At 39.0% G+C, this 12,515-nt stretch overlaps 1 protein-coding gene across 1 annotated transcript in view; it reads left to right on the top strand.

The window, feature by feature from the left end:
• The window catches only part of LOC122968417 (putative leucine-rich repeat-containing protein DDB_G0290503), a 635,740-nt gene that overhangs the window by 144,791 nt on the left and 478,434 nt on the right, over positions 1 to 12,515 (top strand). The window lies entirely within an intron of this gene.

Here is a 12,515-nt window from a genome sequence, read left to right as displayed (position 1 = left end):
TAGTCTCATATTATCATACTGATAATCTTGTTGATAGTGGTGCAGGCTCACTGTGAATAACACTTGACTCCATCACCCCTTTGAAAAGGAAAATAATAAAACATAAGAGGTTAGCCCCATGGTATAACTCTCAAACCCGCAAATTAAAGCAAACATTGCGAAAATTTGAAAGGATTTGGCGTTCCACCAAACTGGAAGAATTTCGCTTAGTCTGGCAAGATAGTCTTAAAACATATTGGAAGGCCCTCTGTAGTGCCAGAGCCGCCTATTACTCAGCATTAATAGAGGAGAATAAAAACAGCACTTTGGCTGACAAAGAGTTATAACTCTATTCATCCATGTATTCCTATGTGTCACCTCCTGCCCTCAACAGGCACCAATTTTGGTGATGTTTACAACATTCATCATTGCATCCTGTACAAAAAGGCTGGGTGGTCCTCTCTCTCTGGGAGGAAGGATTTGCACATGTTTTAGTTTATTTACAAGGCCCTTATTGGAAAGCTGCCTTCTTACATTAATTCCATGCTTGTTTGGTCCACTGGACCACATAACACTAGAACTATTGACTGGCTTAATCTCAATGTCCCTCACATTCATACAGAGCCTGGAAGAACTGCTTTTGGCTTCCTTGCACCATCAACCTGGAACACACTACAAAGCACTTTAAAAATGGGTTCATTGGTAACTCTTGGTCATTTTAAATCCACTATCTCAAACCTTTTAACTTCTGTTTATACCTGTTTTTAATTGATTTTGTTGTTACTCTATCTGTTAATTGTATTCATATATGTATTCATATTGATTGTCTTCTTTCTTGCTCGACATTATTGTAAATGAGGGCTTTGCTCTCAATGTTTTTTGAGTTTAAATAAAGACAAATAAACTTTTAAGGTTGAGTGACTGAGATGCAAGAATAAGAAAACACAAATAAGTCCACTTTAATTACATACACATTTATTACTAATACTACAGCTACAAGTACTAAACACTACAACATTTTACAAACAAGACACAAGAGAGAAAGGGGAAACTGGTGCACAAGGCTTTGGCTAGTGAATAATTGAAATGCATGATGAAGAGTTATCTATTGTGCAGTTGGTATGAGAGACCTGATAAACAGATGAGATGACTGTTACCTGAGAAGCAGCGAGTCAAATCAATGGTATAACAACCTAGTTCTGAATTGCCAATTGAAATTACAAATCATGAAAACACCAGGGTTTAAGTAAGTTGATGAAGGTTTTGTACGAATACTTGCTTGCTCCCTGGGGCGGCTTCTTGCGGAGAATGGAGTCTGATGTGCTGGGTTGAGGAGCTGGAGTCTGGATCTTGAAATGATGAGTGAGTCGGTCGGTCCAGACTTGAAAATTTCCCATTGGAAGAGAGCTGCTGGTTTATGCTCTCTTAGCCTTGACCCTCAACTCATGACTCTAGATTCTGAGGTTTCACCTCCTATTGTTTTGAATCACATCTTCAGACTTGCAAAATGCAAGCTTTCCGCTGGCATGGCAGAAAGCAAGAAAACAAAGACAAAAGCAAGAAGAAACCAGCAGCCAGCAAAAAGCAGCTCTAAAGATCTTAGAGTCTCAGATAAGACACTGTTTTAAAGTTTTAGTCTGCCTACCTAGAAGGTGCATCCTGGCCAGTCCCAGGGGTTGTAGAGTTCTGGGGGAGCAGAGTCAGTCCCCTCCTGTCCATGGACAGGCAGGTACAATTCCTGAGTATGGTTATTCTTTTAATCAAAGTATTTACAATTTAACAATTGCATGATTCCTAATTTTGCATTTAGCAGCAGTAGCTTTAGTGTTCTGAAAGTGAAACAAACAGAATGGTACTAAACATGATAGTGTTATCAAGGAGGATGGAATTATGTTAGTAATACATTTCATTACAAATATTGTGATATATACACACATACCAACATACAATATTAATTGTTCTTAGACAAAATCTAAAACTACATTTGTAAGTCCATGGGTTTTACAGTCCTCCGCTCTCCTTGACCTGACTGCACATGGCAGGGGTCCAGGCCATGCATGTCACCGGGGCATGGCATATTGTGCAACATATCTTGTGCCTTATGCTGGTTTGCCCAGTGATCAGTTCTTGGGTTGGTCATTCAAGTCCTGAAAGTCAAAATCCACAGATGGATTAAAGTTGGTGCCAGCTCGTCTCTGTGTGTGACTGGCTCTTAGACGTGAGTTATGATAACCAATGGTGGGGATCTTTTAGCCAAATGGTGCTCTCAGTTCACACTGGGGTGTGAATTGCTCTTCCCATCCTCCTGGCTCTTGTAGCTTGAAGGATCAAAGATGGTTTGGGTCAATGGTCTGGTTTGGTGACCATGCAGGATATGGGGGGGTTCCTTATCTGATCTTTTCTGTTTGCAGCAGATTGTTTAGTTGGTCTGGTCAGTGAGGAGTTTAGGACTCTAACTTATATATTGTTGGTCAGCATTCCTGGGGCGTTGAAGAAAGAGCTGGTCTGTTGTTTGAGGCTCGTGCTGTCTGCCTTCAAAACATGCAGGGACTTTACTCTACACCTGGGATTTTTTTCCACTGTGGGTGGTTGTCCATATTGCTGTATTTCTCTACACTGACCTGAAATGAAGTGAGTGCATATTAATTGTAATTGTAAATAAGTACTGTTTATTTACAATACATAAATAAGCGTAGGCCTTATGGATGATAGATGGACCAATAGGTCTCTATCTTAAAAACCAAAATCTCAATTCTCACACCGTCTATATGGTCCTGAATATAGATCAATGTTTGTAATATAACAAAATAACAAAACTGACTTATGGGGAATTAATTTGTATAATCTTAAAGCCAAATCAAATCAACACAACAGTTTGACTAATAGATGAATCAGTCAGATGAATGATGAATCAGCATTTTCTTTCCTAATAACTGAAACTGTCAGTTTTAATGCTGTGTTTACAACAGTTACTGAGGTCAACAACCTTCTAAGAGCTGATGAAATCATCATGTTTATAGAGTTGTTGTGTAGTGTTAGTGCCTGTATTAAAGTTCTATATATCCTTTTATAGCAGGTTTTAATCTTGTGATTTGGCTTTTGTTTCTTAGGATGTCCTTTAGTTTGGATAACAGATTGTGCCTTTAAAAATCTTTACAGAACAGTAATTCATCTACATACAGGTAGAAGTCAGACTTTACCATTTTTTTTCCGCTTCCTGTTTTGAATTTGTTCATGTCCTTCCATCACCTCATGCCTGGGCAGCTTCTATGTGTTTCTCTTTTATCCTTAAACTGTTTCTTTAAATCTTGAAGCAGTTGCACCTTCTTCCTTTTGAACCAGTTCTTTACCTTCTCCTTGATTTTCTTTCAACACGATAAACATTACATACTGCAATTCTTCCTCACTTCTGTCTCCTCTCTCATAATTCCTTCACTCACTCTGGAAATGTAAAAAACATTCCTTTAAAAGTCTGACAGTGCATGAAGCAGAACTTTAACTTGTATGTGTTACCGAACTATTTGAACTGTAAATATCTAAAAAAAAAAAGTCCTTATTTTCTAATCCAGTAGTGCAGTGCCTGTCAAAATGTGCCTGTTCAGAACAGGCCGATTTCTCAGTACCTAGAGAGAGTTGTGCCCGTCCCCTAAACACAGACTATTGGTAGACGCTACAATTTACTGATGTTCCTTAAACACCTCACACGCAGGCTATCAGTGGCAGAATGGCACTGCCCGTATTTCTATTCGTTGACTGCACGGGCAGAAGAGGAAGCAAATCAATGTTATTTATGAGGTATTTTTATACATTTCTTGAGAACCGCTCATCCAAACAACTTCACACATCGGCATCGCACTTCCTCGTTGCCCCAGCAATCCACCTGCCAGGTATGAAGTAGATTGGATGAATGATTCTTGAGATACTCGAAATACAAACTTACATACATACATATATACGTGCAGACAGAGATTCCTTGCTTTATAGAGAGAGATATCTGTCTTTCAACTCCTGAAAACTCATTATATCTCCACTCTTGGTTATTGTGCACATTGCTATAATCCCCTTTCTCTCCCAATTTCTGAAGTTTTGGTCATTCAAACTTGGTTTAAATCTACTATCATAAGCAAAACAGCTCAACAGTCTCACTTCCCTTTCTTCTTTTGCTGTTTAATTAGATCAAACCAAGTATTCGGTGCGTGGGAACTTATTGAGTCTATTGAATCTTGTAATACCTTTACTAATTTAATATTACCAATTAGGGACTGGATTGGAATTTCTGCTACATTCATCTCAATATCTTTCCATTTTGCACTATAATCTTTGTCACACTACTTCATTACTGCTGCATGACAATAATCTTTTAAATTTGGGAGTGCCATACTGTGGTACACCAATACTGGTGGTACCATACCACCCTTATCTTTGGCAGGTGTAATGTACAGTGTTTATTTGTGTTTTTTTACCATTCCATACAAATCTGGTGATCAGAATCAGTAATAACCATTTCCCCTTTTCCATTGTAGTGCTGAGTATTTGAGTCACTCAAGTCTGGACTTCTAAATGTTTCAAGTATACAGAGAATTTTGAGTTTTCCCGCACGTTGTACACCTCTCACCTGTTAACTGAAAAGCATTCCAGGCGACAACCTCATGAAGCTGGTTAAGATATTGTCTAGAGTGTACAAAGCTGTCATGAAGGCAAACAGTAGCTACTGTGAGGAATCTAAAATATGAAAGATAATACTTTCTTTCTTCACTACATAATTCAACATGTGTTATTTCATAGTTTTGATGTCTTCAGTATTGTTCTACAATGTAGAAAATGGTAAAAAATAAGGAAAAAACTCCTCAATGAGTAGGTGTGTCCAAACGTTGGACTGGACCTGTATCTACTGTCAATTAGTTATCTGTAACCTCAGTGTGAACACATTCTATTGAGAGGTGAAGGTAAGCACAGGTTCAGTTTGTGTAACAAAACACAGAACACTAAAAAGTACAATCAGGGGTTTTATTTTTGGTACCAAAAAATATTAAGAATATATACAAATTATTTATTTACTATATACACACAATGACAATTTAAGTTAAAAGAACAGAAACAGAAGATCACTTATTGTATTTACATGATAAAAGTACTGCAGCAGCTCTACATGGTGGATGTTGTGTGGTGACTCGTTGAACTCTGTGTATTAGTTTGACTGGTAGTCGTCGTCATGCTCACAGCTTCATTCTTCTTTTGCCTGAATCAACAAATGACATTGAACTATTAGTATAAAGCAAGAGAGATCAGAAACATTCACAGCAGTATTTCATCTTGAAGACTCTGAGCATGAACACTGTTCTGTTGTCCTAAGTTAGTGAAGTCAAGCTGATCTTACTTGCTCATGTTTTGCAGAATGATTTTTCCCAGTGGTGACTCTGGATTCACACACTTCTTCTTATCTGCTATTGTGACACTGCGAGAGAAGAAAGAGGCGCGTTAGAGAGAAGCTGAGTAATGCAGAAGAATGACATGTCCATAAATGTGGTTTAATTCAGCTCATGAACTTACATAATTTCTGTCTTTAGACAGAAGACACTTGGGTGGTATATGTCTGGCATTCCCTTGATGACCTTTGTGTTGATCCGGCCGACATAACTGTTTGAACACTTGCATTTCTTTGTGTTGTCTGATTGTCCTGCAGGAAGAAAAGACACAACCTTATTAGCTGCTGATCATCTTTTAATTCATTTAACAGACTTCAGATTCACTTTTTATGCTACTTTATATTTCTACTTCAGTATATTCTGGAGGTAAACATTGTACTTCTCACTCTACTACATTTATCTGACAACTTTACACATTTAGATTATTAATACAAAATATAATCAACTATTAAACTCTGATGTATTTTTATGGATTAAACTACAGGATACAGTTAAAATTAGTCTCTTTGAGTCCACATGGAGGCAATGGAACAACCTGTAAACACAACATGTAACATATCATCACATAACATTCACTCTCCTTTATAAATGCTGCACTATGTTCACCAGCTAGTTTCTGCTGTTTGGTGCTGCATGTAGAGTAAAACTGAGTCCAGTTCATCACTACCAGTGACCCCTTTACAATAACACATAGTCACTTGATCCATATGGAAATAACATTATTGATTACTGCAGCTTTGAAGTTCTATTCTGTAGCATTTCTAAAACACAAGCTCCATCACAAAGGACGAGACAATCACGGAGCACTAACCTTGTACATAGAGGACAAGCAGGCAGGTGAGAAAGGCAATGACAGCTGACTTCATAGTTGTGTCTGTAGACAGGTGCTGGCTCACACTCCACTGTCTTCCTTCAGTTAGGACTCTGATGGTTCAACTCAAAGGATTTCTCTCTTTTATACACTGAGTAACACCAACATAGTGATGAAATGGAGCATCATCCGATGGTTTCACTTCACAGTTTGACTTTCAGTTTTTCCACTCCTTCCTTTTTCCTACAAGGAGCCTGTTTCTCAGAATTACTCACACTTCTTGTCCAGAGGCTTTGGCTCAGAGAATCACTCTATAGAGTGGCTCCTTAGTAATATTGCATCCATGAAGAAGGGACGTCTTTTAGGGAATTCATTCAATTAATTATACTAATTCAGTCATTATATTTGCATACAGTAGTCTTGTTATTTCAAGATAGTGCAACCTGGAGGTGGCTGCAAGCATGAGTTTGAAGTGATTGACTCTCAATTTGGCTGAACAGTTGAACACTATAGGAGCCCAACCTTTATTGACTTAATTGTGACCCCTTAGAAAAGAGGTTGACTTGTGTCATCAGTTGCAAATATCTACTCTCTTCTGGCTGTGACCAGTTTAACTGCCAGTATCTTATCTGCCCATTACTTTCTGTATTGGTACTACTGGACTTGAGCGCAGCCTTTGATACAGTAAATTGCTTGATTCTTGTGGATGCATGTGTGGCCTGACTTTGTGAGTCTCTGTGTCTGTGCATCGCACAATGTGATACTGATGTCACAGCCTCTAACAGTCACACAGGACGTCAGAAAACATGCTATCTTTGGCTCCGCTTGTATGTAAATGCATTAAAACTGACTGACTGATTGCTGAGGAAGTGATTTTTTTAAATTGATTCAAATCTAACTCACCGAGCATGGACTAGTGTTCATTTGAAAGGTATAAAATGAATTGTGGTGTTCCTCAAGGTTCAATTTGACACTTTTTAATCTTTACATGCTGCCACTTGGAAACTTCAGAAGGAGGCATGGCATACATTTCTATAGCTATGCTGATGACACACAGCTTTACATTGCAGTGTCTCCTGATGACTCAGGGCCAATGGATCCCCTTCTGAACTGTAATGTAGATATCAAGTTATGGATGGGATGTGAAAGTGCTAAAAGGGGTCAACATTTACAGTTTCACTTGTCTGGCTCTTTCCTCTTTCCTTTGACTTAAGGAATATTCCCTGAATCACAGTAGGATTGCTCAACAGGATGTAGGGCAGTTGCACATTTGGACACGTGTGGACTGACTGTGTGAGTCTCTGTGTCTGTGCATTGCACAATGTGATACTGATGTCACAGCCTCTAACAGACACACAGGCTGTTAGAAAATCTGCTGTCTTTAGCCTTGCTTGCATGTAAATGAATTAAAACTGACTGACTGCTGAGGTAGTGGTTTTTCTCACCTGAGATAGTCTTACAGTAAATATCCAATTTCAATTTAATTCCCTTTTCAGATTTCTGGATATCAGCAGCAACAAGCTCTGCAGACATTGCTAATAATTAAAGACGGTGTAGTACAATGAGTCAGGAAACAGCAGTCGACTATAGTAACTTTAGTTCATATGTGAACTACATAGAATCAATAAGTAATTTCACAAACTGATCCTTTAACAGCAGTGTGTCAGACCACTGTCTGCTAAACCATGGTACTGTGTTTTCTGCATCGTTAGTCACATTAGCTAATTAAGAAACATGCAGGGCTCATTGTGTGGGATGAACCTGAACTCATCAATATCAACAAGAGGTGTGCACATCAGCTGCTGCTCACTGTATTATATTTTCTATTTTTATTTCCTCTGCAGTGTTCTGAAGAAACTTGTTCACCAGTCAGTAATGTTATAGCCTCTACATCAGCTGACTGACTTCTCATCAAAATGGACTCCTGTGTTAGCCGATAGCCACAAATATAGCTATAGCCAATCAGCCTAGTTAGTTGTCTGTAAATTCATATAAAGCATCCGGTGTGTTGGTTCAGAATCACCATTTCCCCTTTTCCACTGTAGTGTGGGGAAGTTGGAGTGTTTGAGTTACTTGAGTGTGGACTTCTAAATGTGGGTAAAATATCTGTGTTCCTGGACAGCAAGTAACCTGTGCACAGACTACGTGACATCAGTTAACTATCAGAATAGTGTCTTGTTCATAGTTCAATAAAGACAGATACAGTATATAATCAAAAAAAATAATTGTAGTAATTCCATGTTGTTTTGTTAATTGAGAAGCCAGGAGATGGCGTCTGTTACCCTGTTCAGGGAGGAGTTCAGCCTCATTTACTGCAGGTAGTGGATAATCCTACTTCTCTGCATGGATACGGTGCACAGTCAGATAACGTTATATTGTCTATTTGACAGTCTATTGCCCTCTTCAGGTCATTGACTAGTTTTAAAAAAAATAGTCAGTCCTGGAATATGTAGTGTGAGTTTTCCAGATTAACGTAGACATAACTAATGAATTTCATCAAATTATTCCCGTTTATTTTTTTTTTTGCTGTTATGTGTGTGTGTAAGTAAGTAAGTAAAACTTTATTTATATAACACCTTTTTTAACACAGGTTACAAAGTGCTTTACAGTGACATTGGGACACAAAGAAAATAGGACACAAAAACCATGAAAGACACATTCAAGAACACATACTGACATCTCACACATATGAACACAGCAAGCATACGGCCATCACCCAGAGCACACATTTATCAAATGTTATGAGAAAGCCACTCTAAAAAAGGAGGTTTTTAGGTGTTTTTTGAAACAGTCAACAGATTCAGCTGATCCGATGGAAGTGGGGAGATTGTTCCAAAGTCTGGGTGCCAGGGCAACGGAAGCACAGTCGCCTTTGGTTTTTAGTTTGGTACGTGGTACGGCCAACAGGTTTTGGTTGGAAGACCTAAGTGACCGCATTGTAGTATACGGGCTTAGTAGCTCAGATATATATGCAGGAGCTAAACCGTGTAAGGCCTTATAAGTGATTAAGAGAATCTTGAAATCAATCCTGAACTTGACTGGCAGTGAGGCTAAAATAGGAGTGATGTGGGATCTGCGGCCACCAGTCCTAGTTAATGGCCTCGCTGCTGCATTTTGTACAAGCTGAAGATGTGACAGGTCAGCTTGGCTAAGGCAAGTGAAAAGGGAGCAATCCAGATGGGAAAAAATGAAGGCATGAATGATATGCTCTAGGTCAGAGGCTGACAGTAATGGTCTGATTTTTGCAATGTTCCTATGTTGAAAAAAGCAGGATTGAACCATTTTATTGAAATGGTGTTCAAATTTCAATTTAGGGTCAAATATAACGCCAAGATTCCTGGCGTTAGTTTTGACATAGGGGGCAAGTGGGCCAATATGCTGAATGATGCCTTTAGCAGTATTTTCAGGGCCAAAAATGAGAAGCTCAGTTTTGTCAGAATTTAACTGAAGAAAGTTGACAGACATCCAGTCCTTTATCGCAGCTAAACAGCTGTGGAGAGTGTTTAGGTTGCCAAAATCATCTGATTTTACAGAAAAATATAGCTGAGTGTCATCTGCATAGCAATGACAGGATATACAATCAAAGCGACTGATTATCTGGCCCGAGGGCAGCATATACAAAGAGAAAAGAATTGGACCAAGTATTGACCCCTGGGGCACCCCTCATAGCAGCGGAGTGGATGAGGACACATAGTTACCCATAGAGACAGAAAAATTTCTATTTGACAAATATGACATAAACTAAGCTTTCCCTGAGATACCAACACATGTATTTAGTCGATTAATGAGGATAGAGTCATGTCATTCATGTCTCGTAACAGCAGTTTCAGTACTATGATTTTGACGAAAACCAGACCAGACACTGGCTGTCTTAAACTGATCAGGGACATAACCAGAGGTGAGGGACGTGTTTATAATAGTGAGTACAGCAGGGCCAATGATAGGAAGGACCTCCAAAAAGAATTTGGGGGGTAAGATATCAAGATTGCAGGAGGACAGGCGCAGATGAGAAATTGTCTCTATAAGGTTTTGCATGGTAATTGGGGCAAAATGGGTTGGTAAATTTGAAACACTACTAGGTGGATCAAAAGTGGTGGAAGGCAGCACAATGTTGGATCTAATGCTATTGATCTTGTTGATGAAAAATGATAAATGCAATTCACAGTCTTCAGTTGAGGTGGCAGAGATAGTAGCAGGTTGTACAAGCTGATTAATTGTTTTAAACAGAGCTCGAGGATTGTGTTTATTAGCAGTAATTAAGTCTGAGAAATAAGCTGATCTAGCATTTTTTGATTGAGTATGTTAAAAGTTCTTTCATGTATTGGAAGTGAACATTGAGTTTTGTCTTTTTCCATCTGCCCTCCTGCAATCCTGCTTACAGCTACGGATAGCATCATTTATCCATGGTGATGATTTGGTAGCCGCTACTGACCTGGTTGTGAAAGGTGCGATGGCATCCAACGCAAAGGAACACAGATTATTGAAATTACTGACCAAATCATTAATGTTAGACGGTTGAATATGGCCACTATATAAATCAGAGAAAATAGATGAGAAATTTGAAGCAGACTGGTTATTAAAAATGCGGGAACATACTGTTCGCTTCTGACCTGGAGCAGTTGCCTGGATGTAGGAGTCAAATAGAATACATTTATGATCAGAGACAAGATCAATCAATGAGAGGGAATTAATAGTCAGGCCAAGAGTAAAAAAAAGGTCAAGGGTGTGGCCTCGGTTATGTGTTGAACCAGAAACATGCTGCACCAGATTGAAAGAATCAGTAATGTTTAGGAATTCAGTAGCAAAATGGTTGGATGTATCATCAACATGGATGTTGAAATCCCCTACAAGAATAATTCTATCATGGTTGAGAACAATGGAGGATAGGAATTCAGAGAACTCTGCGAAAAAGCTGTTGTTTGGTTTAGGGGGACGGTAGATTGAGATACAGCAGATAGGGTTTTGACAGTTGATTTTGAACATAAGCATCTCGAAATTCTGAAAATTATCAATAGTGATATGTTTACAATTAAAAAGGTTGTTGTAGGCGACTGCAAGGCCACCACTACAGCCAGTGGATGTTAGGGAGTTAAAATAACTTTATTCAGGAGGGCAGAGTTCAATTAAATGGCAGCAGTCCCCAGTCTTCAGCCATTTTTCTGTCAAAATCAGAAAATCCAAATTATGTGATGTGATCAGATCATTCAGGATAAAGGTTTTGTTTGACAGAGACCTAGCATTGAATAGAGCAAACTTAGCTGGAGTGATGGATTGCATAGACTGTTTATGACTGTAGGTAATATGGATCAAGTTACTACTGATAGCTCTAGTTGTGTGTGCAGGGAGGCATTTCTTGGGCCTAAAGTTTGTAACGACGGGAATCAGTGAGACCGGGTCAATAGACTGGCTACTGTCAGGTGCCCGAACCGTTCCATTCCTGTTCAGAAAAGTTTCAGGATTTACACAGTATGTGGCATTTACAATCTCAGGAGTATCACACTTAAGAGCAGAGTTCTTACTATAATGGAACGGAATAACCCCATGTCAGTTACACAAGGATTTGCATGATTTCAGCGTCAGTGCCATGTTGGTAGATAGAAGACGAGAGCCAGACCAGTTTAGGTGAAGACCATCATACCTGAAAAGCGTAGGTCTGTCCAGAAATGTAGTGAAATTGTCAACAAAAGGAATTCCCAGTGATCTGCAGTAGCCTTTTAGCCAGATGTGCAGATTGAGTAATGAGAGTTCTACTTGATGCTGATGAATGTATTTTTGAGATAAAGGACTTCTATCTGATGACCCATTCATCACACAATTAAAATCCCCACCTATTAATAGTTTACCACGAGGCTTTTTCACCGTCAGGTCAAATATGATCTTCATAAATGGCAGGATATTCTCAGGTGGAGCTTCATACCTTTAGCAGCGACACCTAAATTTTGTCTATTGTTGTGTTAATCATCACATATCCTCCGTCTCTATCTCAAAATGATGCCTCAGTGAAGGACTGGATGGGTTTCTGTATCAGGATCAGGCCCCCTCTTCTATGGCCGGATAAATAGGAGGAATAAAACATCAGTGAAGTCCATAATCTGGACAGTTTTTGTGTTCATTGTCAGACAAATGTGTTTCCTGTTGGTAGGCTGCCTCACCTTGCATTTATTTGAGCTGGTTTAATATTTTCCTCCATTTAACAAAGCTATGCAAACCTTTCATGTTGCATGTAACTACTTTAAGGCAGACTGTGATAACTAGTGGCCATGCTGCGATCTGTAGGACAAAACTGTCACATGTCTTTT

Source organism: Thunnus albacares, chromosome 2, assembly GCF_914725855.1.
Source record: "Thunnus albacares chromosome 2, fThuAlb1.1, whole genome shotgun sequence".
In the NCBI taxonomy this organism is placed as follows: Eukaryota; Metazoa; Chordata; class Actinopteri; order Scombriformes; family Scombridae; genus Thunnus; species Thunnus albacares.
The sequence above is the reverse complement of the archived record's forward strand: the minus strand, read 5'-3'. Positions and strand labels throughout refer to the sequence as shown.